General features: G+C 43.2%; 1 protein-coding gene across 4 annotated transcripts in view; it reads left to right on the top strand.

The window, feature by feature from the left end:
• The window catches only part of LOC110840095 (very long chain fatty acid elongase AAEL008004), a 78,992-nt gene continuing 51,153 nt past the window's right edge, over window positions 1-27,839 (top strand). Inside the window, exons 1-3 of one of the 4 annotated variants that reach the window (XM_022084913.2) lie at window positions 1-145; window positions 744-924; window positions 13,902-14,037. The gene's annotated coding sequence lies outside the window, so the exon portion shown is untranslated. Of the gene's footprint in view, window positions 146-743; window positions 925-13,619; window positions 14,038-27,839 lie in introns of those variants that run through there. The other 3 variants (XM_022084907.2, XM_022084923.2, XM_022084898.2) reach the window with 3 other exon arrangements.

Raw genomic sequence — 27,839 nt, 5'->3', positions numbered from 1 at the left:
CTCATCCGGCCTGGCTTCAGGTGGGAACGACACTGCGTGCTTGCTTGTCGTAGGATTTACAAGGAGCTGTTCAACGAATATAGCGTCATCTTGATTTGGTGTTATTCCTTCTGATAGACGATCGCCTTGCACTCAGTCTAATCTGGTGAGTCGTTTAAGTTAAACAGGGTACGGCTGGAGACGTAACACAAGTTTTGGGGCTTTGTTAGTATTAACTAACCTCAAATCTATTACAGATTCGTGGTTCCGTGTATTTTTATTGTTTGTGTTCAAAACCGCTTCCATTCTGTTGTATATACTGGGCAAATGCTAACCTACTTACCTCTTACTGATCCACGGAGTTTTAAGTTATATAAGTTCGGGGTCGGTCAGTGTTCAAAATAAAGGAAACAAAAATCGAACTCTGCATTTAACCTAACCACAACGGGTGAATTTGCGTCCAACAGGCGTGGTGTGCGCAGCTCTCGTAACGCGGCCAGAGTGAACTCTTTTCCCATTGATAATCCACAAAGTACAAATTAGAAGCCGGAACAGGCGATTCGCCTAATCCATGAAAGGAAAATCGATGAACTAAACATAGCGAAATATTTAATATTAAGTTATTATCCACTGCTTGATGTTTCTACACCATGTTTTCACCGCGTTTCCCAACAATGTTACGTAACAATTTGCACTACTTTTCTTGTCGAAAGCATTCGTTGCTTGTATGGTGTGGCCATAATACGAACGCACTTTCTCTACAGGTGAGGTCGCGCAGCTTATGAATCCTGCCAACTGGCATGACGTAACACATCACAGCGCAACAATAAGGGATCTTCAGAACAGTTCACAACGCGTATCAACATTTTGCATTGGTGCCAATTCGTTGTGATCGGAGATTTGAGACTGTGATGCTGTCGAAGTATGTAAAACGTCGCTACAAATGTAAGTGGATTGACCCTACAATGCATGAGTGTTATAAACTATGGGAAATTTTTTACAAATGCTTACATTTCAGGTTATTTTTCAGCGTCATGTTGTGGACGTGTTAAATTTCACACAATTTTTCTTGGAACAAAACACTTTCCACTCAGGTTCGTTATGTGATTCGTGTCCTAAATATCTCATGACATGTTTTGAGATATTTTTCCGTAACCTGATAACGCCACTTATAACTTAATTTTGGTGACACTGCTGAAAGTTTGTACGACTTGTAACATCACTTACCATATTTTGGTAATATCGGCAGAATTTAATACTCGGATCTGTTGTGTTTCTGTTAACATCCGAGCTGACCTGATGTTAGTTAACGTCTATACTGAAGATTTCCGTCTTCTGGGTTGTTGTGCTGTGTAGTCTGGTCGATGTTAACCAACGTTTCAGAGGTCATACTGCCTCCGTCATCAGAGTATGAAGATTTCCGTCTTCTGGGTTGTTGCGCTGTGTAGTCTGGTCGATGTTAACCAACGTTTCAGAGGTCATACTGCCTCCGTCATCAGAGTATGAAGATTTCCGTCTTCTGGGTTGTTGCGCTGTGTAGTCTGGTCGATGTTTACCAACGTTTCAGAGGTCATACTGCCTCCGTCATCAGAGTATGAAGATTTCCGTCTTCTGGGTTGTTGCGCTGTGTAGTCTGGTCGATGTTAACCAACGTTTCAGAGGTCATACTGCCTCCGTCATCAGAGTATGAAGATTTCCGTCTTCTGGGTTGTTGCGCTGTGTAGTCTGGTCGATGTTAACCAACGTTTCAGAGGTCATACTGCCTCCGTCATCAGAGTATGAAGATTTCCGTCTTCTGGGTTGTTGCGCTGTGTAGTCTGGTCGATGTTAACCAACGTTTCAGAGGTAATACTGCCTCCGTCATCAGAGTATGAAGATTTCCGTCTTCTGGGTTGTTGCGCTGTGTAGTCTGGTCGATGTTAACCAACGTTTCAGAGGTCATACTGCCTCCGTCATCAGAGTATGAAGATTTCCGTCTTCTGGGTTGTTGCGCTGTGTAGTCTGGTCGATGTTAACCAACGTTTCAGAGGTCATACTGCCTCCGTCATCAGAGTATGAAGATTTCCGTCTTCTGGGTTGTTGCGCTGTGTAGTCTGGTCGATGTTAACCAACGTTTCAGAGGTCATACTGCCTCCGTCATCAGAGTATGAAGATTTCCGTTTTCTGGGTTGTTGCGCTGTGTAGTCTGGTCGATGTTAACCAACGTTTCAGAGGTCATACTGCCTCCATCATCAGGGCGACTGTTCATTCTGTTTCCGTGTATAATGTTTTGTACTCTAAATGATTGTCTGTGTTCGCCTATAGCATGACATGATGTCGTGAACATCCTTAATTTAAATTATCATTGTTAAAACACAAATATAATTGCATAATGTTGTGATTGCGTATATTTTCATAATTTTGTACCGTAAAACTTATCATACAAATGTGGTGGAGCCAGGATGAATAGTTTCCGATCACCAGAAACGACCATCGCTGGGACTTGAGCCCAGGATTCTTTTTCGGAGTCCTGGTCATCGTAAGCTCTCTTTGCTGTTTCAAGAAACAAGCATGCACAAGTTTGGTGCTAATCGGTATATCCCTTCTCGATCTTTAAGCGAAAACACACAAACACGTACGCAAGCGCACATATGCACGCGTGCGTGTGTGTACATTGATTCATGTGTGTCATGTATGTGTACATATATCGTTTCTCCTTGGGAAAGGATTGACGAGGCTTGCAAAGCGAAGACAGTAGCACCGAAGACCCAGGAGTAAAACTTTACTTAAAGGAAGGATAAATATTGTGTGTTCACTTGCGTAAATATCAGGATGTCGCAGTTTAAATGTGACCTTTGCTGACTAACTGCGCAAACAGTGGGCATTGATCTCGAATTTCGTAGTCAGTAGAGTAAACACGTCCTGCAATCAGAGGTTCCTCACGTGGACTTCGTAAATTTAATCACATCGTGCAGTTACAGCTTTTAACTGACTTGTTCCTTCACGAAGTCTGAGTAGACGTAAAGTGAATTTGCCCTCTTACCTTGGCAGAGTCACAACAGAGTGCCAACGCGTAGATACAAATGTGTTTTTGTACCTGTAACTTGCAGAATAACTCGCTAAGTGGGTTAATGTCGCTGAAATCTTGTCCAGCCATCTTATCGCCCTGAGTTGCTGTTCATTTGTGATATCTTTATGTAGACTTGCTTCAAAATTAATTTTTCCCGATTTCTGTCCGAAATATTTCCCATTCCGTCATTCTCAATTTCGTATTTGTTTTCCCTCAGTGTCTCCCTCCCGTCAGCTGACTCCCCATCCCTCGTCCCTCCTCCAACCCCTATCATCATGCTCGGTTAACGATTCACAAATCTGCGCTAACGTCTGGCTCTCCCACTTCGCTGAATATTTAATTTGTTTCTCACGTCTGTCTTCAACGAATCCTGACACCCAGGTTGAACGCGTTTATTCTATTTCAGAGAGTTTTATCCTTATCGGAGAACTTACGTAGTCTTCTCTGAATTCCGAAATCCCCTCAAAAATTCCATCCAATCAGCGACTCCGTTATATCGTAACATCGTGCAGGGAGGACGGACATTTGCCAGTTTTTTTTTTTTTTTTTTTTTTTTTGGATTTATTATTGCAGCAGGAACTCAGGCGGTGAAACCTTTCTGGATGATTTGCGGTCAGCATTTCTAACCTCTTTCGGCATTTAATGTAAATTCTTGACCCGGGGATTTGGGGGGGGGGGGGCACACAATATAGGAAAACATGACGTCACATACAAGGCTTGAGCGGATTCTATTATTCTAGCGTTCAAAACTCGTACCTCAGACGATGCGGTCACCGTGACGGGCAATATACATATGTATATACAGGGTTATTCATAATTCCCTGACACATTACAAAAGCTCGTTAGATTTGAATGGTGCAATGGATGGTAACGTAGGACATGCCGATAGAAAGAGAAAGTCTCCAAGTTTATTTTAAATATCTCATAAATGCTCTACGTGTCCACCCCTTGTGACGAGGCATTCGTCAAGCCGATAATCCATTTCCGCCCGCTGAAGCATGTCACGGTCGATTTGCGAGATGGCAGCGATGATTCGTCTTCGCAGCTCAGGCAGATCCCGTGGTAGAGGCGGTACAAAGACCTGGTACTTAACGGACCCCCATAAGGAAAAAAAATCACACACAGAAGAAGGCAATGGCAAACCACTTCTGGATCATCTGCCAAGAACGTATATGAACAGGTCCCAGTCCGAGAAGACAAAAGGATGGAAGGATCCTGTTCATATGGACCTGTCGTCAGACAGAACACTGAATAATAATAAGATGAGGTGGTCTAGCGGTTAGAACGCTAGCCTTGTAATCCTGGGGTCTCGGGTTCGATTCCCGGCGGTGCCCGAATTTATAACTTGTGTTGGGCAAGGCCGTGGTCTAGGCAACACGGAGTTTTCCTCCGTGGCATCCCAACAATTACTCCATTCACACACAGAAGGAGGCAATGGCAAACCACTTCTGGATCATCTGCCAAGAACGTATATGAACAGGTCCCAGTCCGAGAAAAGGATGGAAGGATCCTGTTCATATGGACCTGTCGTCAGACAGAACACTAAATAATAATAAGATGAGGTGGTCTAGCGGTTAGAACGCTGGCCTTGTAATCCTGGGGTCTCGGGTTCGATTCCCGGCGGTGCCCGAATTTATAACTTGTGTTGGGCAAGGCCGTGGTCTAGGCAACACGGAGTTTTCCTCCGTGGCATCCCAACAATTACTCCATTCACACACAGAAGAAGGCAATGGCAAACCACTTCTGGATCATCTGCCAAGAACGTATATGAACAGGTCCCAGTCCGAGAAAAGGATGGAAGGATCCTGTTCATATGGACCTGTCGTCAGACAGAACACTAATAATAATAATAATAATAATTACTTAATTTCAACCAAATCATGTCTTCACGTTCTTGGAAGATGATAAAACGGTGGCATACACTGGATGAAGGCGAACGAGTATGGAGAGTTCTGAGGAAACACTCGACCTGGGAACAGCAAACTTGATCCTGCCCTGTAGCCTCTTCCAGTCAAAATTCCCGATTCTAAAATTACGAATCCTCTTGGCACCCAAGCCACACGCAGGAATCGTGGGTACAGTACACCCATGACTCAAACTGGATTCGAACACACGATTCACAATCTGGACCGCTCAGTCACTGTGATCCGTCGTACGCACTAATAATAAATAATACATATAATTCCACGGAAATTAAAATGATTTAAAAAATTATTGCAAACATATAAGTGCGTGTTTCTGAATACGTTCTTATGTCACTTTACACCGTGATTCGAAACAGCATTGCCCCAGTCCCGGCAACTCGCGGGTACTGTGACCTGATTTCAAACCCTTAAAATAAAACTAGCCTTGGATTTATATGTCGTGTTTTCGCACAACGCGAGACAAGTCGCATTCGAAAAGCAAGTCTTAATTTCGTGTATTTGAGGTCAAATTCGTGACAAGGTGACGCCGTCTAATGATATAAGAATTCAAGGTCATTTTTATAACGATTATTTCTGCCGAACTGTAGGTTTCTGAATGGCCACACTCTTGTCATATTGTGATCACGTTTGAGTGAACATCTTTCCGAGGTTAAGACAATATCAATCCAAGTGTTTGCGTATGTAAATTTCAAGGTCAGTCCAAGTTCATTTTTCCTCACGCATTTTTTTTCCTGATCTATGTTTATTTGATTGACTATACTAATGTAAAGTTGAGGTCACAGATAGGTCGAGGTTATGTCATGCTGAATGTATTTTGGGCTAATCCCCTGTTTAATGTTATCTGTCACTATCACAGCAGAAGGATTTTTATTAAAACTTATTAAGATTGCTGCCTCTTAGTTTGATGTGCAGATATTTTCCGATGTTTTAGAAGTGCGTATGTCCTCCGTCGAGATCAGTCTCATTAGGATAATCTTCAAACCCCCACTCAAACCACACAAATCTGTTCGCCATTTGTTGGACGAAATTCAACATTCGCTTTGATGCATACGCTGAAGACGAAATTGTATTAATGTAAATTATGTATCCGAACTCGTACACGAAACAAAAATCAGCGACCAAGGACACAGCTTTGATTTTAAAAATTCTGTATTGTGTTTACATTTACATTTGTTATTGCCATCTGTTTTGGAATGAAACAGTTACGCGCAAAGACAGAACTACGCACGTGCATATTAATTATACTCCATGAATACATTAGGTAGTCAGATAACAACAGGATATGGAATAATACATGGTAATACGATGCAAAATACGAGGGTCACTCCAAAAAATAATACACCGTGTCTTCTGCCGAGTTGCTATTCACGCAGAACACGGATTCATTCGCCCCGATTCTATTAAAACTTTGTTCATCGTTCTCCCGCAAGTGGCGCCTGTGTATCATTCGTTAAACATGGCTGCTGTCCTCGACGTTCGTCAGGAACAATTTGCTGTGTGAGAACGAGACCGTGGGAAACATCCACAAGCGATTGCCGAAGTTGTACTGTCGATCACAGAACAAAACCTTTTTTTTCTATTTTGGCCAAGAACACCCGAGGAGCGAGCGTCTGCTCCGAAGAACCACCTCAATATTTCCAAATAAAGAAGCTGGTTCACTGTTCGACTTCGTTCAACAAACCCAAAGTGAAACATGCCCTTCTTGGCCTCGGTAACGCTGATGTTTTACGTCGCATCCTTTGGGGTTTTGGATCGGGATGATTCTTTCCAAAAAGTTTCTTCCTTCCGCCATCTGACGAGAGAGATCAGAGCAAATTTCTGGTCATCAGAGGAAAATTCTTTTCTCATTCTCGAGTCAAAACCTTCCTCGCAGTTTCTCCGCCTAAATTCAGTTCTTTTGTCCGCGTTTCGCCCACGCTTTCGTCTTCCTGATGAATCTGGAGACGTCCAGTTCCTCTCTCGTCCTCCCGACCCTCTTTTGAATCGATGCGCCTCTCAAGAGAGCTCGATCTTCCCACGAGCCTCTGTTAACTCCTGCAGAGTTTCAGTCGCGCTCTGCCTTGGTGCTAATGCGTTGCTACAACAACCAATCACTCCCTCATTTGCCTCACCAACACCCGAGACGCAGCCACAGACGAGTGGTCGCTGCTTAACCCCTTCGACGCCGAAGCTCGTCTAAATATTATTTAATAAACCAGTCCGTACCGCGAAGAAAACACAACACTTCACCATTACGTAATACAACGGGTTCACGCTGTTTAAGGAAATAATCCCTTTTTACACTGAGAACAATACGAAACCCATGCATACAAAACTCAGAGTTATTAACTGTGTGAAGCAGGTGGTATATATAGTTACCACTGGGTCTTAAAGGGTTAATTTTTGCTCGCTCGCTAATCGAAATTCGCACAGAAGCAGTCGACCTACGGACTGTACGAACTACGCCAAATGAAGATGCGATATTGAGGGTCCTCGACAGTCAGTTGGTTCCGTACCACGACTATTACTCGCGGTGAGCGAACTTGTCTGCAGACGACCGTCCTCTGTGGTTGAAGTTTTCGAATGACTACGAGATCAAAACTCAGCGGACGAGCTCTTTCTACACAACATTCGGTGGACATGTGTGAGGGCGTGTTCAGCGCCCACCTGCTGTTCGCGACTGACGAGGCCATGCAATCAGCCCTCCACCTTCCTTGCTCGTAATTGATGCTGTGTTGAAAATTCAGCACATAAATCACGATACCCATTTATATTACGTGAAGATAAGGAAACCTTGATGAATATTATGACGTGTTTGTGAACTCGTAGCTCGTCAACAGAGCGAAAAGATATTTCAATGCTACTTTCGTAGATATTCCATGAATTCCGTTAACAGAATTTTGTGATTTACAGAGTCAGAAACTTCTGCTAAATCATAAAAAGGGATTTGCTATTTTAGCATTGAATTCGTAGCGTATCAGCAAAGTTTGGGATTAAACTCGTCGTGATTGTATGACAGCAAAACATGTCGCAAACAGTATCTGCGTTGCCACACGTAGAAATGACCAAACTCCTCTTTCTGATTACTTCGTAAAGAAACTTGCAAACCCGATCCATGGAAGAAACAACGAGGCTTGTTTCGCCTAAGTTGGCAGTGGTCAGGACACTGATAAGAAATACGCAACAAATTCTAACAGAAATTATGGGTGTCAAGGGACGACGACGTCATTTTGCCCAGAGGAAAACAGAAAGTGGAACTTCTATTGTCCATTATGTACATTGGAAAGGAAGTCGAAACCCGTTCCCTAAAGCCAGAAATAGTAGAATTTTGCTACAAAACTAAAGGCCGTTTTGACTCTTTGGACGAACCCAGTAACACGTACAACCGCTTAAGACAGACAAAGAGATGGCCGCCATGTTCATGCACTGCTGGATATTTTTTTATTATTAGTGTTCTTGGCAGATGATCCAGAAGTGGTTGGCCATTGCCTTCTTCTGTGTGTGAATGGAGTAATTGTTGGGATGCCACGGAGGAAAACTCCGTGTTGCCTAGACCACGGCCTTGCCCAATACAAGTTATAAATTCGAACCCGAGACCCCAGGATTACAAGGCTAGCGTTCTAACCGCTGGACCACCTCATCTTATTATTATTTAGTGTTCTGTCTGACGCCAGGTCCATATGAACAGGATCCTTCCATCCTTTTCTCGGACTGGGACCTGTTCATATACGTTCTTGGCAGATGATCCAGAAGTGGTTTGCCATTGCCTTCTTCTGTGTGTGAATGGAGTAATTGTTGGGATGCCACGGAGGAAAACTCCGTGTTGCCTAGACCACGGCCTTGCCCAACACAAGTTATAAATTCGGGCACCGCCGGGAATCGAACCCGAGACCCCCAGGATTACAAGGCTAGCGTTCTAACCGCTGGACCACCGTGGCGGGTGTGAATGTTACAGTAATATTCAACAGTGTGTTAAATGCAAAATGCAATTCCCGTCATAGAAATTTCTCCGAAGCTTTGGTCAGCAAATGGTCATTTGGCAATAAGGGCGGTAGGGGGAAACCCTGGGCCTTTTACCACAGTCCTCCTCAGGATACGTCTTGCCACGATCCTCCTCCTCTGCTTCGTTTTGGAAATCGGTGTTAACGTAACGCAACTTTGATCGGTCCGAAAATATGGTAATCAGTTGGGGGCGACTGTGTGAGGTAGTGGCTCGAATTTTCAACCTTTCCATCGTCTGAGGTCGAACTTTCTCACGAATTACTCCTTTTTGCTAGAATTCCTCTGCGTTTACGGCCAGCAGTGGGTTTGAACGCCTCTCCAGGAGTGCGGAGTACTGCGCACTCCGGGCCGCCTGTCCACGGATGGGCCCGTTAAAGTCTCAGCTGAGCGCCAAAATCTCTTTGCCGGACGATGACGTGTCGGCCTACTCCGTGCTCACAGACGTTGATCAAGAATGTTGTAATCCGAAAGAGGATTCGACAGAAATGTTTGCATGAGTTTCGCTGAACGAAATGGCCACACCACGGCGTGTCTACACTTAGCTCAGTATGGGGTAATTTTCGTGATGCCAGCAAACAGACTACCAGGATTTTACGTACGTGTAAATTGCACAAGTGTTTTTGAATTTTCCTCGTCCATCCTCAAGCCGCTAATTTTGTGCACTCATTGCTTAAAGTGAACAAAGTGAGCGCACAAAGGTTTCGTCCTGTACGTCTGTCCGCACGTTTTATCTCCGGAATTACCAGAAATTCAAGGGAAAATTTAATTTTGGTTCGTATTCACTTACGTTATGCCTAATGGTCCTTATCACCTTCTCAGGAACTTTACTCAATGTGAAATGTTGACGCACTACGCGATGACTGAAAATCCCATCAGGGTTTACAAATTTGGTTTGGAATATTTCTCCGAAGGTACCAACGGTGGATGTTTGACGAGATGAAGAGGGAAGTACGCCATTACGTTAGTGTGCCGCAGGACGTTTCGGTTCGGCAGAAAGACCCCTTGAAACGTCGCCGAATTGAAGTGCTGAATACTAGAAAAACTGGAGTAATGCTTGTTGCAGACACTGGCATGTGATACGAGTTTCGAGACAGCGCGGATGATATTTTTAAAAAACCACTTCTGGGAGTATTAAAACTGGTCCATAGCAGGAACACATATGTAACGTAAGGACTGTTATTTCAAATGCAGTGGAAGATTTACCGAATTATCGTGAATAAATGACTTGAAAACGAATACAGTCAACGCTGAAAGCCATTTTGCAACAGATGGAAAGAATAATTCATGGACAAGAGTTATGAAACAGGCTGTACACGCCTAAACTCCGAGTCCTATGAGACGAAGCCCTCTCTTAGTCACCGATATTAGCTGCTATAGCCACGGTGGTCTAGCTGTTAGAACGATGGCCTTGTAAGCCTGGGGGTCTCGGGTTCGATTCCCGGCGGTGCCCGAATTTATAACTTGTGTTGGGCAAGGCCGTGGTCTAGGCAACACGGAGTTTTCCTCCGGGGGCTTCCCCGGTTTCTCCGTGGCATCCCATTCACACACAGAAGAAGGCAATGGCAAACCACTTCTGGATCATCTGCCAAGAACGTATATGAACAGGTCCCAGTCCGAGAAAAGGATGGAAGGATCCTGTTCATATGGACCTGTCGTCACACAGAACACTAAATAATAATAAGATGAGGTGGTCTAGCGGTTAGAACGCTGGCCTTGTAATCCTGGGGGGTCTCGGGTTCGATTCCCGGCGGTGCCCGAATTTATAACTTGTGTTGGGCAAGGCCGTGGTCTAGGCAACACGGAGTTTTCCTCCGGGGGCTTCCCCGGTTTCTCCGTGGCATCCCATTCACACACAGAAGAAGGCAATGGCAAACCACTTCTGGATCATCTGCCAAGAACGTATATGAACAGGTCCCAGTCCGAGAAAAGGATGGAAGGATCCTGTTCATATGGACCTGTCGTCACACAGAACACTAAATAATAATAAATAAATAAAATTAGCTGCTACTTTCTAGCCAGATTAATTATTGCTCTGAACACGAAGAAACCAAAATTGAAATGACCTTGTGATTAGCTACAGACGAACAGTATTCCAAAAACATCTCATGCATTTTTTATTTAGTGGAAACGTATTCCACTTTCCCGCACCAAAAGTTATAGCCTCGACACGAGTTTTTGCTAGTTTGAAGTAAACATCTGCAATGGCGGCACGTTCATGTGATTTATAATGGATATTTTGTTGAAGGAAGGAAGTTGGAAGATGTCTACAGCTAAAACCAAGGTCACGTTGGAAACAGTTTGCGAAATAAAACCGCAAAATCAGCGACTCGACCTCTGAAACCACACATTTAGTTCAGCTGTGACGAGTCTGACTTACACCCGCCTCGAACCTAGTGACGATTTTCGTCTGTCATGAATACGAGATACGAGTTTTGAAACCTCGTGCCAAAATGTGTTGGAGGTCTTTTTAGAATAGGCACGGTTCAGAATTCCGCCTGACTCAACACCAACCACGTATTTTTCTATTATATTCTGTATGAATTACGATTTGGTGGAATGTCCTTAAAAATTTGCCTACGCACGAGCTCTGATTTCACCCGCGGGGTCCTGACAGAATTCTTCGACGTGAAATCTCTCCTGTTGTGAGTGTCTACGGGAAGTTTCCCAAAATATCTCTACAGAAGCATTAGTATGTGAATCAGCATTCTCGTGTATGAACACAGACTTGAGAATAGAGCAAAATCTACGCTGTTAGAGTTTCGTACTAAGACAACCGGCTCACGTCCGGGCAATGCCTCGTCTGACTCACGAGACAACTACGATGGAAAATTTCCGGCCTGCGTCGCGTAACTCAGGTCCCGATGGACGACAGAGGAAAGCGGACAGCCTACACGGGGCTTTTCTGTAGGTTAGACGGGTGGGTTTTTTTTGGGCGGGGGGGGGGGGCTTAACCCCTTACAATACCAAGCTCAGTAAAGGAAAATATAAATTAAGTGTGAGATTACGCACGGGCTTACCTGACTCAGGATATGGACCACTGGCGGACTTTTGTGATTACGATAATGATGCATATGGTTGTCATTAGGGTTTGTAGGTTTTTAAAAACCTGGGTTTTTTTGGATAAATTTTGTAAAATTCGAAAACCGGTTTTTATTTTAAAATTTAAAAAAAAAAAGGTTTTAAATACTAGAATTAATATGTAAAAGTTTCTGTTAAATGAACTAAAAAATTTGAAGACTGAAATTAGTTGAAAATTATTAAATGCTTTAGAAGTACGAATTCGAGAAAGAAGACCAAGTTGGATCGGTAATCCTTTTGCTATATTTGCAAAATCCACGAAACATTTCGACAAAGAAATCTAGTGAATTTCCAGTAGCTTCGATGATGAATTTATCGGAGACGGTGGAACCATTAATCAGGGCAAAGCTCGAAAAGTAGACGTGGAAAAACCAATTCACGAACCTGAAGAAATAATTTCAAATCCGAAGACACTGAAGGCCGAATTTTCAGTTTTTGAGGCGACCAACAAAAGAACAAAGAATTTGGATTTATTATTTGATGCCCTGAAAACGATAAAACCAAGTTCAGTAGCCGGTGAGAGAGTATTTTCTATTTCAGGCAATTGTTTATCTAGAATAAGTAATCGTTCAGTGGACATCTTATGTTTTTTGAAATCACATTTCCTGAAGAAAAATACCAAATGAAATAAAAATTTATAATTTGTATTTTGTATGGAGTATATTTTATTTTGTTATATTTTTGTAGTTCCATAAATATTAAATAAACAGAAATCTTTTAAAATAAGTATAAATATTTTTTACTCTTTTAATTATATTGTTTTTTGTGGAAATTCGAAAACCGGTTTTTTCAAAAGTCGGTTTTTGTATAAACCCTAGTTGTCATGGCAGTCACTTGCGAGACCATAGGATATTCTTCATCCCTTTAAATACCGGTGGGAAATATGTGCACCACATAATTTAGCAACCAGTAAGTATATTTGTTTTATCTTTTATGAATTTTATCTGATTCTCAAAGTTAACTGGGATTATTTCCCTAAACAGCGTTAACAGTTTGATCTTTATATTAGTAGAGTGCGGTGTTTACTTCGAGGTACGGACTGAATCCTTTACATGTTATGTAGACGAGCTTCGGATTCAAGGAATTGAACATCACAAAAATTAAACTTTAAAATGGCCATACAAATTTTATCTTACAGTTTCCGGCCGTCACTAAGTAATTTCAACCCTTGCACTATCATAAAATACTGAAGCAAGATTTATTATTCGTTGAATTTGATACACGATTAAAGTTTCGTGACTCTAGAAAACCCAGACCGTTCCCTTTATTCTTAAATTGTGGTGAACCTCTAGTTCGTACGGAGACGGACGGCTGTTACTCAAGGCTGTGGCAACTGTAGTTTGCTCTGTACCTCTATCTCTCCCCCCACCGCGAGCAAACACGCACGAAAACACACCTTGATCGTGCGTTCTAGTCTGAGGCTTTCCGTCAGGCGAATCAGTAGCTGTTGTGAGGTGCAGCTTAGAAGGCGGTGAAGGCCACTTCTCGTTGTGGAGTCTCTCCCCGACTACACAGTTCTTTCACCGCAGCTCGCATCATAACCAAGCGAGGTTCCCGCTCGGTTGGTTAACCAGCGGAGTTGTTTCTAATAAGTTAGCGTACGTTGTTTCCGTGGCAACGATATCACTGCTTGTAGAGTGGAAGCATCGATTTACAACTTCCACGTTGTATTTGAATCAATTCATTGATATCTGTGTGCAGGACAGAGCAACGAGATTACGCCTTTCGTCATCTTAGCGTGTATTGCGCGCGCACGTATCAAAAAACGCGTGTTATTTAATCTACATCAAAAGTGTCATTAATCTAACCTTGTTGACTTTTTTTATAATCGCAATTTTCAACAAAAACTTGGGACTCCAAAGGCAAACATTTGTCTTGTATTCCAGCAGAAAGTGGCCCTCAACACTTCACGGAAGAAACGTGAGACAGTTTTGTGAATCCTGTCGCCCTAAAACATCTTGTCAACACATTGATGAACCAGTCTTCAAGAACACTAGAGCTCTGATCGTCACATTATTTTAATAGGTAAGTGTCATGTTCTTTTGTCTTGTACTCCTAAAACTTTGTTGGAGACGCACGTGTTAGTATGTACATGTCAGTCCACAGCCACGTTCCTAACCACAAGGAATACGAATGTCGCTCCTCGAATGTAAATCGTCACACATTTTGAAGATCTGAACGTGCGGTGTGTCGAGATGGGCGTTGTTCAGCTGTTCGGAGATGAACAATTTTTATTAGGCCACGAAGTGCATTTGTTCTGTGTTAATTACTAGGCGTGGCTTCACGTTTTCAGCTAAATTTTTAAAAGTACTTCTAACTGCCAAAGAAAGCAGACAGGGTTTAGAGGGATTAAACGTAAGGTAAAAGATGATTTTTTTAAAGAAACCTCAACGTACAACGCAGGTAAACATTTGTTTTGCGTGGTTCGACCTGCTCAGTCCACAGTGTTTTGTGTCCAACGCCCAAAGAAAAGTCCGGTGCCTTGGACTTTCTGGTTACGTACATTAAATTAATTAAATAATTTAGAAACTTTGTACACGAAAGTTAACAGAGTTTACTTTCACTCACAAGTCTTAGTAGTAAAGTTCTGCAAAGTTAAGTTATTTCTAGCCTAGAGTTTTAAGTAGTCCAGAACTGTAATGTACCAGTTAAGTAAAGTTAAGTCTGACAGACGACTTAAATAAAGCAAGGAACCGGATTCTTAAGCCAGGCCAAATGATCAATGTTTCAAAATGACTGCTCTGCTGAAAGTGAGGAGTGAGATGACCTCGTTATTGTTCTGGATCGTCTTCCCGATAACATTCACCACTCCGCAGGAGTTGGTTTCGCTTAGGACGTTCTTGCCTGGTGTCAGTGACGTATTTCCTTTCCCGATCCTCAACACAAATCTTGCTGTAAACTCTGTCGTCAAAATCGTTATGAAATACGTGTATTTATATCTGTATTTTCCTTCACAGAGACTTTGTGAGTTACCTTCCCGCACACTCGTGGAATGTAGAATGCTTGTATCAGTTGCGAAAGGTCATTAGGAAACCATGAAAAAGAATTGTTCATGACTTGAATGAGAAAGCTTATATATAAACACTGTTGTAACAGCCTTCGGCTTAGCAGTCTTTCTGAGAGCGTGTGTTTACATTCGTGGCCAGTTGCCTCAAGTTAGAATGGCTTGTCTTACTGCGCGTAGTCGTAGTAAATAAACTGAAATATAGCAACAGAAGAGCCACGGTGGTCCAGCGGTTAGAACGCTGGCCTTGTAATCCTGGGATCTCGGGTTCGATTCCCGGCGGTGCCCGAATTTATAACTTGTGTTGGGCAAGGCCGTGGTCTAGGCAACACGGAGTTTTCCTCCGTGGCATCCCAACAATTACTCCATTCACACACAGAAGAAGGCAATGGCAAACCACTTCTGGATCATCTGCCAAGAACGTATATGAACAGGTCCCAGTCCGAGAAAAGGATGGAAGGATCCTGTTCATATGGACCTGTCGTCAGACAGAACACTAAATAATAATAAATAAATAAATAGCAACAGATTGGAGCTTCGAAGAAAAATGCACGCAAGTCCTCTGGCGAGATCAACTACGTCAGAGTTAAATTTAGAGATCGGCTGTGACTCCATCTTCAGGACCGATGCATAATCTACTCCCGACACGCTATAGTGACGAGAAATATTCGTAATTCGCTGTTACTAGCGGCACTGAAACTGATTCGCCGGTCACCCACCGGAAGAACGCGCACGACTCTCGCCCGCATCAACGGGGCGCCGGCCGACAACGCAATGCGAGCACGACCGCAGCCTCATAAATTGTAAACCCGGTATAAGGCAAGGGGATAAGAGGGTTGGGAGGATAAGGACGTACCTACTGTCTGTGCTAAAAACATTATTTCCCAGCGCCAGTACTTTGTAGCTTTCTGTCTCAGTTCCTACGGCGGCAACATCTTTGCATTCGCCTTTGTTTCCCGTCTACCCGAAAGTTACTGACGTAAGCGAAACGCGCGTTTTGGTCCTGGTTACTGAAGGCCGCGTGATTTTAAGATCATTAAAATGCTTTCGTTAGAGGCTACGGGCGTTGTAGCCCAGAGAAAAAATACAGCTCATGTAAGAAAATGTCGTAGCTTAGTTTTGAAACCAGGACCATCGGTGGTCACGCGGGATACGAACACTGGGCCTCAGCCTTCCCCCTCACCCCGCCCGTAACCCTGTTACGTCTCTGAAAGGTTTATCTTCAGAGATTAATTCCAAATCAGAAGAGACGAGAGGGTCTAATCAGTGATAGTCGAAGAATTTTTGTTAATGATCTCGTCTTGAGAACGCAGATTTTAAATCCAGGGGATTAAATGCAGTCGATCTCACACTCAAACAAGAGGCTCGTAGTTATTCTTAAGCAGAGGACTTTAACCTCTTGAAATGTTGCCCAGCGTTCGAAGCAGACGAGAGTGGTAATGGAATCGACCTTCCATCACACATTTATAAAGTTGTTCTGACTATAAACGTGAATTTTGATAAGGCTTGGTCTTGTCTCGGCAATATTTTCACGTCTTCACGGATGTTTTGATAAAGTCTTTAGGAGTGAGATGCAAAGCTTCTTTTAAAAAGCGAATCTGTTACCCCGATTTCTTATGTACGGTACCTGAAACCATCTATCATCCTCACTTAACTTTCCGCGTGACCGTTTTCCATCAAAATTTTTGTGTGCGTCTCTCGTCTTCATCCGTGTGCAGTGTGTGGTCCAGCCGATCATAGTCGTCGACGTTTATGGAGATGATAATGATGTTAGTTGAAATCGCGGGATGTTTACCTGAGGTTTGTGTACGGACGTGAAATCTGTTGTCGCGCGTTCAGAGAACAACAGCGAAGAGAGCTCGAGGTGCAGCAGGACTTAACGGGGAAGGATTCGAATTTTCGAGTATTTTCTGTTAAAAATATAGCGAAAGAGAACACTTGGAAGGCTACGATAAAATTGTTCTTGTAGTAAATGTAATCTAAATACGCGAATTAGATACGTGAGTGAGAACCTCATGACATTTCCAATGGCTGGCTTTTATGAACACGGAATTGGTTCCGGATAGACTGCTCAGTACTGATCCTCGTAGGTGGAAGGCTGTGGGTTATCCTGAACGGTACCCAGCGTCAGGGATACGTGGCTTTGACATCGCAATCAACGGAAGCTGCCGTCCGAACTCTTTAAATGACGCGAAGTTTCCTGTGCATTTGTCCGAGGACAATACGAGTAGCAGATTCATTATTCCCCAATTTAACGCATTGATAGTCGCCTCAACAAAACGTCATGCTGTCCTGGATGGGAGATAAAACGCGACGAGTGACAAATTAGTAGCGGCACGCGACCTCTAAATAGCACTTTGCCGGTGTCGCGAATTCAGCGTCAGCCTCGAAGCTGCTGCGTTGGCCGGCGAGCAGTCTCGTCGTGTTTGTTGGGAGCGTTGCCAGTTGCCGTCCTCCCCGCCGCCAGTCCAAGGCAATGCACTCTTGACACTCGGGGAGCTCGCGACAGAGAATCCTCCAGAAACGAGACTCAAACACTTACAGGCCAAAATTATATACTCGCTGGTTGCAACACTGAGATTATCGGTCTGTGACATCGAACGTGCCTCGCTGTATAGAAATAATTATCGTTTCGGGTCTAAAGGTGAGGGGAATAAGTGGACGTAGACTTCTTCTTGGCGAAAGACGGCCCAACTCTGGTAAATCATAGGTCCCTCGCTGATACGCCTCGTTGTCTTGCCCGAAGGCGTTGGTGTGTTTGTTCTCACCAACGTTGATGGAGATGGGCGGAGATTTCCAAACGTAGTTGTCTTTTGCTTCGATTGAGTGGATGTCCGGGGGTTGAACCCAGAGAGGTTGGTATCGTATTAGCTGAAGGCCTCTCTGATTGGGGGAAGTGGAACTGGAATCTGCCTTGCAACTGAGGAAAACAACCGAAAACGTCTGTCAGGGTAGCCAAATAGTGTTGGACATTAATCGTTGTGTCGACTTGGCCGCCGGATTAGGGAGAGCCTCGACCGACCTCTTCCTCAGTTATCTGTCGATGACTTCGGACAGCCCTTGAAAGGATTCCACGGAGCACGACGTAGCCATTTTGTGTGAAGGTGTCTGCTTGTGACTGGAGGTTCTTCTGGTACAAGATGACCTTCTCTGTCTGCCTGTGAAGGTGGGATTAATAGAATGCTTTTTGGCAGGGTGGCTTGGTGTCAGCGTAGGTTGCCTTCCTGAAGGCTGTCGGGTATCAGTGACCATGGTGAATAGGTTGTTGAGGTAATCAGACAAACCGCTGAGTTTCTTCGCCTTATGGGACCAAGTAATGAACATTCCAACGTACCAGAACCAGCAACGGGGTCCTGTAGCCTGTTAGTCATGTGCTCGTTTCTCGTGGTCTTCTGGTGACAGCGCCAGGTTCATTTCCTCTCCGTACGTGTGTTCCTTGAACCGGCTATGCAGACGCGGAGCGTAGCGTGGAGACGTAGCCACGACGAGAAAGGAATTACCTGCTGCCTCGTGAGATACGACTGCAAGAATCGTGGATTGGCTCCCCTAACTTCAGCCCTGATGACTGAAGCATCGCGAAGCAGTCAAAATACTGCGTGACTCAACTACCCGGATACGTGGGGATGATGGAGCTTACTCGAAAGACACGGTCGAGTCACCTTTGCTTTGCGTGCTAATTGATCGATGTTGCAAGCTTTCTTTCTGAAAGACAGTAGCAAGTCTATTGAGTCTTGTCAATTGACTATAGAGTCTGGCAAAATTGGAGAATACCCAACAGCAGCTGTGCTCATCCCGGATGAATAAATAACAGACGGATTTTCCGCTACTGTCGTAGATAGGAAGGTCGACCAGATCATCCTTAGATCGGATTTGTTGTGTAAGCAGCTAGCGCGAAGAGCCCGTTGAAACCAAACGCGAGATGGCTTACCGAACCCGAAGGTTCATCACCGAATTAACCAAAGCCCTCCACCGGGCCAACAAAATCCAGTCTCCTTCAACTCCTATCTCCCATAGATCCCGCCTGAGATTATCCTCCCATCTACGTCTAGGTCTCCCCAGAGGTCTCTTCCCCTCAGGCTTCCCAAATAGTGGACCCAACCAACCAGATGGCTTACCGAACCCGAAGGTTCATCACCGAACTAACCAAAGCCCTCCACCGGACCCTGTCCTGGGCCAACAAAATCCAGTCACCTTCAACTCCTATCTCCCATAGATCCCGCCTGAGATTATCCTCCCATCTACGTCTAGGTCTCCTCAGCGGTCTCTTCCCCTCAGGCTTCCCAAATAGTGGACCCAACCAACTAAATGGCTTACGGAACCCAAAGGTTCATCACCGAATTAATCAAAGCCCTGTCCTGGGCCAACAAAATCCAGTCTCCTTCAACTCCTATCTCCCATAGATCCCGCCTGAGATTATCCTTCCATCTACGTCTAGGTCTCCCCAGCGGTCTCTTCCCCTCAGGTGCACACCTCTTGCCCCATCCATGAGCGCTACATGCCCAGCCCATCTCATTCTTCTCGACTTAATCACCCTGACAATATTGGGGGAGGAGAACAGATTTTTAAGCTCATCATTACGCAGTTTTCTCCACGCCCCATCGTCTTCCCTCCTAGGCCCAAATATCCTCCTCAACACCCGATTCTCCAACACCTGCAATCTGTGTTTCTCCCTCTGAGTGAGAGACCATGAGGTGAACACTTCTGTGGTTAAGTGCATTCTGGCTTGCTTAAGAATCTGCGTTTGCCGGAGGGGGTGTTCGGCGATTCGTGAGGAGACGCGGTCTGCGATGCGAGCATGTTCATGTATCCTTCTTCGGCCCGGAAGACGTTAACGTTTGTCCAACGCGGACTTGAACCAGTCTCGCCGTCTACGAGTGGGAGGAGCGTGACACTGCATTCCCCGCGTTGCCTCATTCGTCCTCCGAAATGGAATTTGCGAGAAATATCCTCATGAATGACGAGTCTTTTATTTTTATGCTAAGTTCCCAGAGGGGCACACTGTCTAACTTATATTTTAAGTTTTGGGGTCGAAACGTCGTTGCCCTCGTGCTGCATCGCCCCGACTGAAAAGCTTTGTTGCCAGGTAACAGATGCTCTTCGCTCGAATCAGTTGTCGATGTGTCCAAGACAACTTTGAAATTTAAAATGATGCTGCATCTCTCATCTTGGTGGGAAACAGGAAATAGGTCACTTTGCCTCGCGTGCCGAGCGGCAAACTAGATCACTAGAACCGTATTGTGAACCGGTTCCTATGGCTTCGGGCCACGTGGAGTGCACGTCTTCGGTCGAGATGAAGCTTTAATTCTGGAGAAAATAAGAAAAATCCGACGTCGTGATTTGGAGAACAGGTTTTTTTAACAGTTCTTTTATGTGCTAGTTATTTTACAACACTGCTTCAACTACAGAGGTTACAAACCACCAAACAAAATGGATACACGATTATAAATGGTGCGTTGGTAAATAGTTTGAAGCAGGCATTCTTCGACTCTTATTTATTTAGTGTTCTGTCTGACGACAGGTCCATATGAACAGGATCCTTGCATCCTTTTCTCGGACTGGGACCTGTTCATATACGTTCTTGGCAGATGATCCAGAAGTGGTTTGCCATTGCCTTCTTCTGTGTGTGAATGGAGTAATTGTTGGGATGCCACGGAGGAAAACTCCGTGTTGCCTAGACCACGGCCTTGCCCAACACAAGTTATAAATTCGGGAATCGAACCCGAGACCCCAGGATTACAAGGCCAGCGTTCTAACCGCTAGACCACCTCATCTTATTATTATTTAGTGTTCTGTCTGACGACAGGTCCATATGAACAGGATCCTTCCATCCTTTTCTCGGACTGGGACCTGTTCATATACGTTCTTGGCAGATGATCCAGAAGTGGTTTGCCATTGCCTTCTTCTGTGTGTGAATGGAGTAATTGTTGGGATGCCACGGAGGAAAACTCCGTGTTGCCTAGACCACGGCCTTGCCCAACACAAGTTATAAATTCGGGAATCGAACCCGAGACCCCAGGATTACAAGGCCAGCGTTCTAACCGCTAGACCACCTCATCTTATTATTATTTAGTGTTCTGTCTGACGACAGGTCCATATGAACAGGATCCTTCCATCCTTTTCTCGGACTGGGACCTGTTCATATACGTTCTTGGCAGATGATCCAGAAGTGGTTTGCCATTGCCTTCTTCTGTGTGTGAATGGAGTAATTGTTGGGATGCCACGGAGGAAAACTCCGTGTTGCCTAGACCACGGCCTTGCCCAACACAAGTTATAAATTCGGGAATCGAACCCGAGACCCCAGGATTACAAGGCCAGCGTTCTAACCGCTAGACCACCTCATCTTATTATTATTTAGTGTTCTGTCTGACGACAGGTCCATATGAACAGGATCCTTCCATCCTTTTCTTTTCTCGGACTGGGACCTGTTCATATACGTTCTTGGCAGATGATCCAGAAGTGGTTTGCCATTGCCTTCTTCTGTGTGTGAATGGAGTAATTGTTGGGATGCCACGGAGGAAAACTCCGTGTTGCCTAGACCACGGCTTTGGTGTGTTTAGGCTGAGGAAAACCATGAAGACTTTTTGCCGGGGTAGACAGTCTCCCTGCCCAGATTTGACCCGAGAGCCTAAGGGATAGAGTTCTAGATGGTTTTATGGAAATTAATTGATGTCATAAATACCACCACTACTACTGAATTCGCGTCGTCATGATAGGCGAAATTTCGTAGTTTTATTTGCTTTAGAAACGACGTTTGGTACACATTCGTTGTCGTTCGACAGTGTTCTGCACTCATGCATTTATTTACTCGCCAACTGCGAGTGAATGTCTTCTTAATGAGAGGTGAAGTAGACCCGCGGGCACAAACTGTGCATCGCCGTCGACAGGTTCGTCGCCCGGCAAAGCGATTTCCAAACTGCCGTGAGCGGAAAGCGTCGATCAGATGGACGTAATTATCCGGTCGATCTTCGGTTAGTTGACGACCGTGAAGCAGGAGCTCTGGTGTTCATGTGCCGACGACGAATGAAATGGAAACATGATGACGGATGACCGTGGCCTCGCGGAGTAGCTAGGAGCCAGCCACTCAAGACTTCCGTAAAAAGTCTGTGAAACGAACGGAGTCACGCGAGGGGGAACAGATTCAAGTGGGAGTGGCCGTGGCCTATCTTAACATGCGATTCCGTGGGGTGGGGGGGGAGGAAGCTGATAAAAACCTCAGAGAGGTGTGCCAGCCTCCGAGCTGAGGACGAAATCCGGGATTTGTCGAATAGCAGCCATCGGCGATGATCGGTCGGCCGGTTCCGCATCCTGATAAGTCATTTTTTGATTACGTAAGCGTTTTATCGCCAGTTGTTATCTGGAAGGCGACAAGATTCTCCGTGAATCTGTGTTGAGACAGGCGCTATGCGTTCTTTGCCTTTCTGCGAACTCTCTCGTTTCCTTGGCGACGCCCGCGTGTCCTTGTGCAGAAATGCCGATCCCTTTGGCCATCTCGTGACGAAGTTTAGATTTTTTGCGCGTTTTCTGACATTTATCGTATGAAGGTCGTCATTGCCAAGGCCTACTGCTTAAAACATTAACACGTTTTAAATATATTTCGGCAAGTCTTAATTATTCCGAATTTAATATTATCATGAGTAGGGTTCGGATGTTTATGACCTAAAAAAACAGAGAAATATTCATGCAAATATGCCCCCAAAAATTGCGAAATATGACCTAATTTGTTATAAAAAATATTCGCTAAAATTTAAATAAAAGCGTTTTGTATTTCAATCATGTTATTTATTTACATATGCATGTACAAATATTACATTACTTGATTTCATAGCAAATTTAATCAAAAATATCAGTCGCTTTAAGTTGTAAATACCTCGTTTTGGATCAGAATCAGATGTTGAGTACACGTGCTCCTATAAAATTAAGATAAATTTTAAGAAAGAGCCTTTGATCCATTCCAAATTCATTAATTGCAAATAAATAAATAAATTTCAAAATATTAAGCACCTTTCTTCATTATCCTTTCTTGGCAGCGTTACAATATATATCGATTTGCATTTTTAAGGTCTCAAATGAAAATCTTCTGAGATTATCGCACAATACGGTCTTGTAACTTGAGACATCACAAATGTTTCACGGCGTTATCGAAACTTACAGCGATAAGGAGTGGTTTACTGTATCAAGACACCAGGGCGGTCAGCAAAGAGATTGCCAAAAACTACTTTAGCTACAAATCTGCCTCAAACATCCGTTGTTTGATCAGTCGTAACCCAAATCTTACTCTCGCCCTCAGTACATGTAATTCTTTTCAGAAAATATTTATAACAGGCAGGTACATAGTTTTTTCGTAGTGTTGATTCGTCTGGAATTAACTGAGTCGTGTATTTCTTCAAGAAAATTTTGAACTGCTCATTGCTCACTTTGTTCAGTTGTCAGACACACAGGCCCTTTGAAAATTCCGACGTTTCGTTTGATAGTGAAATCGTTACTCGCTTTGACGACTGGTTTGTCGGCTCAAATTATCGCTTACCAGCTGTAAACTTTCACTTTACAAAGTTTACAGAACAGAATTTTTCCATCAGAACTAAAATATTCCTCGCCGAAAATGTTTAACTAAACCTCTTAACTTCGCACGTTCAGAACTCTTCACTTTCGACATCTTAACTAACTGAAGGATTCAAAGTAAGTGTCTGAGAAATGTAGTTACAAGTAAGAATTTTATACCCAAAATATGCATTTATATGCAAAATAAATACATTAAAATATTTATTAAAAAACTTTTGCCGTCAATCACAAATATAATATTGTTAAAAGTTTAAAACATCATTTAACGTTCCTATTGAGTAACGTTAAATGATGTTTTAAACTTTTAACAATATTATATTTGTGATTGACGGCAAAAGTTTTTTAATAAATATTTTAATAATATATATCACAATATGACGCATTTACAATATCTTATAAAATAAATACAGTCTAATTGTGATTAGAATAACTCAACTAGTGTTTAAATTTTAGTTTAGAATTAAAATAGAAACTTAAAAGAATATGATATTGCCATAAGCTAATCCTCCAGAGAGAATTCAAAACAACAAAATATGTAACTGTAAAAGTTTCCCTGAAAAGTGCACGAACCTGTCCAACTTACAACAAAAGGGGTGTCCAAGATATAAGGTATTCGCCGGATCCAATTAAAAGTGTCCAATATTAGGGGTGGCCAACTTGAGAGGTTATTCTGTATATTAGTACATGTACATAGTAGCAGTCTTTTGTTTCCACAAATTAGCATATACTAAAACCGGGCGTTATTTTTAAATAAGGGCAAATGAAATTGTAAAAATTTTCTTAACGCCTATTTCCTGGTTATAGAGAAAATATTTAATATTAATTATAGAATTTTTACAGTTGGGATGGAACGTAACCAAATTATATCTTTGAGTAATTCTCTTTTGTATTATTTTTAACTAAAAAATAATTTTATAGTTTAAATGCGTCATGTTTGTGTTTTAAAATTCAAATATATAATATAATTCAAGTCTATACACAAACTTTAAATTGTTGATGTTAAAATTTAAAATTAATATTGATATTTTGCGCTATTCATCGTTATTACGCAATAAAGCGCAATATTGTAACATCGTAATAACGATGAATAGCGCAAAATATCAATATTAATTTTAAATTTTAACATCAACAATTTAAAGTTTGTGTATAGACTTGAATTATATTATATATTTAAAAAATAATGTGTAAATGTAGAACGACAGTGGTCAGCTTTTATATGAACACTCCGTGTACCACAATGTAGTAATTAGTATTGGAATTTCTGCAATAATATTGACTGTGCGTGCCTTAAGGCTCATTTCTTATGCAGTTTAATAGACCGAATAAACCGTATTGCGCTCCATTCCTTTACTAATTGTTACGTCATAGTTTCCTTAGGCATTGTCGCATTAGTAAACAGTCCGCTTTCGTCATTGTGGAAAGATCTGAGCTGTGAATCGCTTGTAGTCTGTCGTAGACTTATCTTCTGTGAATTACTAAGAAATTCTCTCCATTTTATTTTTCCGGTGGACATCTTGAAGAAAGAGTGAGGTAAGGACATCGTATTTATTTATTATTATTGCTTATAACATCTACAGGTTTTCGTTTTCATTTGTGAACGCTCGGAAGAGAATTAGGCTCGTCGTCTTTCTAACACAAATTCAATTGTTTTATTCCATTGTCTTCTGTTTGTTTACGGCGTCATTTATAATAAAAGAATTCAAGACATGTTAGTAGCCGAAATTCTTGATCAAACTGTTTAAACCCTTGAAAGCCTGGTGGTAAGTTTAAATACCACTTGAGCTTTTCGTTATGCATTTGTCGGATTCGTTTTGATTCTCAGCTGAAAGTTTGTGGACAATCGTTGCTAGATGGCTCTGTAGACGAGCCAAATGTCAGGTGAGGTTTCGACATGGCCGACCGGATCATTCCCTTGTTAGTAGTAGAGAGAGATCGCATCTCCTACGTTTAAGGAATCCGAAGCCAAACTCAAAGGTCATGTGTGGCCTGGGATTAACAGTGATTATGTGGAAAGATGTGTTCCTGGAAAATCTTTTGAGATTGAGTCAGACTTGCGTCTGGAGTTGGTCGAACAGAAGCCACTAGGCGGCAGCACTGAGGACCTACGTCAGTCTGCGGGGATTTCCACGTGTTTTGGCCACGATCTTTAGCGTCATAAACGCGCCCTGTTACACACCTGAACCCAGCGTTAATTGGTTCTAATCGCAGTGTTCGTGTCTATTATTACACCTCTCAAGATCATTTGCTCTCAGACTTTTATTTAAGGAATTCCCCTTGTTCAAGGAGAAATTTTTCTGTCGGGGGGAGCCCCGTCGTCACGCAGCCGATGAACGGAGGAAAAACTGGATTCTTGAATGTGTATACGAGGTGCGATCGGAAAGTTTCCAGACTGCGCGTATATATATATAAACCCGTACACTTATCTCAGGTATTAAATTCATCCATCACCCTCGAAGTAGTTCCCCTGGGAGTGAACACAACGATCCCAGCGCCGCTGCCAAGCCTGGAAGCATCCCTGGAAATCTTTCTTTGTCAGCCTGTCAAGCACCATCTGCGATTCTGCCTGAATCTCTTTTATCGTCTCAAATCTCCTTCCCTTTAGCTGAATTTTCATCTTTGGGAAGAGGAAGAAGTCACACGGAGCTTAGAAAGGAAGTTGGGGTCGGTTCTTGCAAGATCTTTGAGCTCCTGACAAACGAGAAGTCGATTCTGCTTCTGGTCCTCAGACAGGATGCGTCGCATGTGGAGTACTTCCTTTAGAATCAGCTGACAGGTCCCATAGCCTATCCCAACAATGTCGCACAAGTCGTTGATGGTACGACGTCGATCTTCGTAACATTTTCGGGCGTTGTGCTCGAAGATGGTCGTCCAGAACGCTCGTCATCATCGACAGAGGTTCGGCCATTTTTAAAACGTGAATGCCACATAAAAGTTTGAGCACGACCCATTGCGGACTCCCCAAATGCTTGCTTTAGCATTTCATAGGTTTCCGTAGCCGTTTTGGCGAGTCTTTGGCAAAATTTGATGCACACGCCATTCCTGAAATCGCAGGAGGGTCGGTGTAATGCACTACCAAAACGCCCGTAACTAAGAAACAAATGCTAATTCGATGATGCCGGCTGGCACACTGATTCACTATGAATGTAGGCCGCACCCCCTAGCGGCAGAAGCTCGTACTACATCCGGTTCGCCCTCTATTGACACAGTCTTGAAACTTTCCGATCGCACCTCGTATCGTTGTGGGTCTGTCATATTCCAGATGTACCATACCAGTCAAAAGAGGAAGTAAGTAAAGAATTCTTGCGTCCGACCATTGTATTGCATTTGAGACGGGAAATGCTTCACTCTTATATGAGGAAGCATTGTAGTTAGTTATCTCGTGCGTAGCATGGAAGGGATTAAACTGTAACGATGCTTGTGGCATAGTGAACCGAATGTCATTCCAATGGTTCTTTGTGGGTAGGAGCGAGTTCATGCAAATATCGCGCGAAGGCTGGAGTAAAGGCGATGGATTTAACCCAAACTATGTTCTAATGCTGCGATAGGAGCACAGAGCCTTGTGGCGTGTGATCGTGGGTTGACCCCTGCCGAAACATTACGTGGTTTATGTTTCTTAGGTCCTTCAACTGAAGGGAGGTCGATGTCTTTGCACGGCGTCTTCCAACTAAAACTGCCGGAGCCAAACCGAGCGATCATAAAAGTGATGCTTATTTACATAATTAACGAAAGACGCACGGCATGTTATCTCATATGTTTCCGCTGAGCAATGTCGCGTTATGCTTAGAAAAAGCTAATCTCACGGTCGAGTGGTTGGTAATCCTGCTTCGTGTTTGGGAAGTCACAGGTTAGGATCTCGGCCCGGAGACTTCAACAATTTATTTATGTCAATTTGGTACTCATACTGTCGTCGGACGCCAATTAATTCGAGTTCTTGTCTCGAAACGAGTTAATATCTCGATCTACCCCCAGACGCACATTTTTACTGGCCTCAGAAATAAAAAAACTCGATTAAATAACTATAAATGAATAAATTCGTGAAATTGAACTCAGGACAGTTAAAAATTATATTAACAAGTTACTTGTATGTTGGTCACAGTGAGTTCTTTTTTAATTTTAGACGCAAAGACGATTTGTTACTTAATTTTGAGCTCGGTCGTAGTGTCATCATGCCATACTTCATATATAACTTATCACCAGATTTATCTGAAAGAGATAATTCTAGTGATTTTTGTCTACCGTCAGTCGTTTTATAACCCACTTTAAA

Source organism: Zootermopsis nevadensis, unplaced genomic scaffold (genome assembly GCF_977971745.1).
Source record: "Zootermopsis nevadensis isolate Lab colony 2312 unplaced genomic scaffold, Znev_1.0 Znev_ptg000001l, whole genome shotgun sequence".
Lineage (NCBI taxonomy): Eukaryota > Metazoa > Arthropoda > Insecta > Blattodea > Termopsidae > Zootermopsis > Zootermopsis nevadensis.
This window is presented reverse-complemented; position numbering and strand designations above follow the sequence as displayed.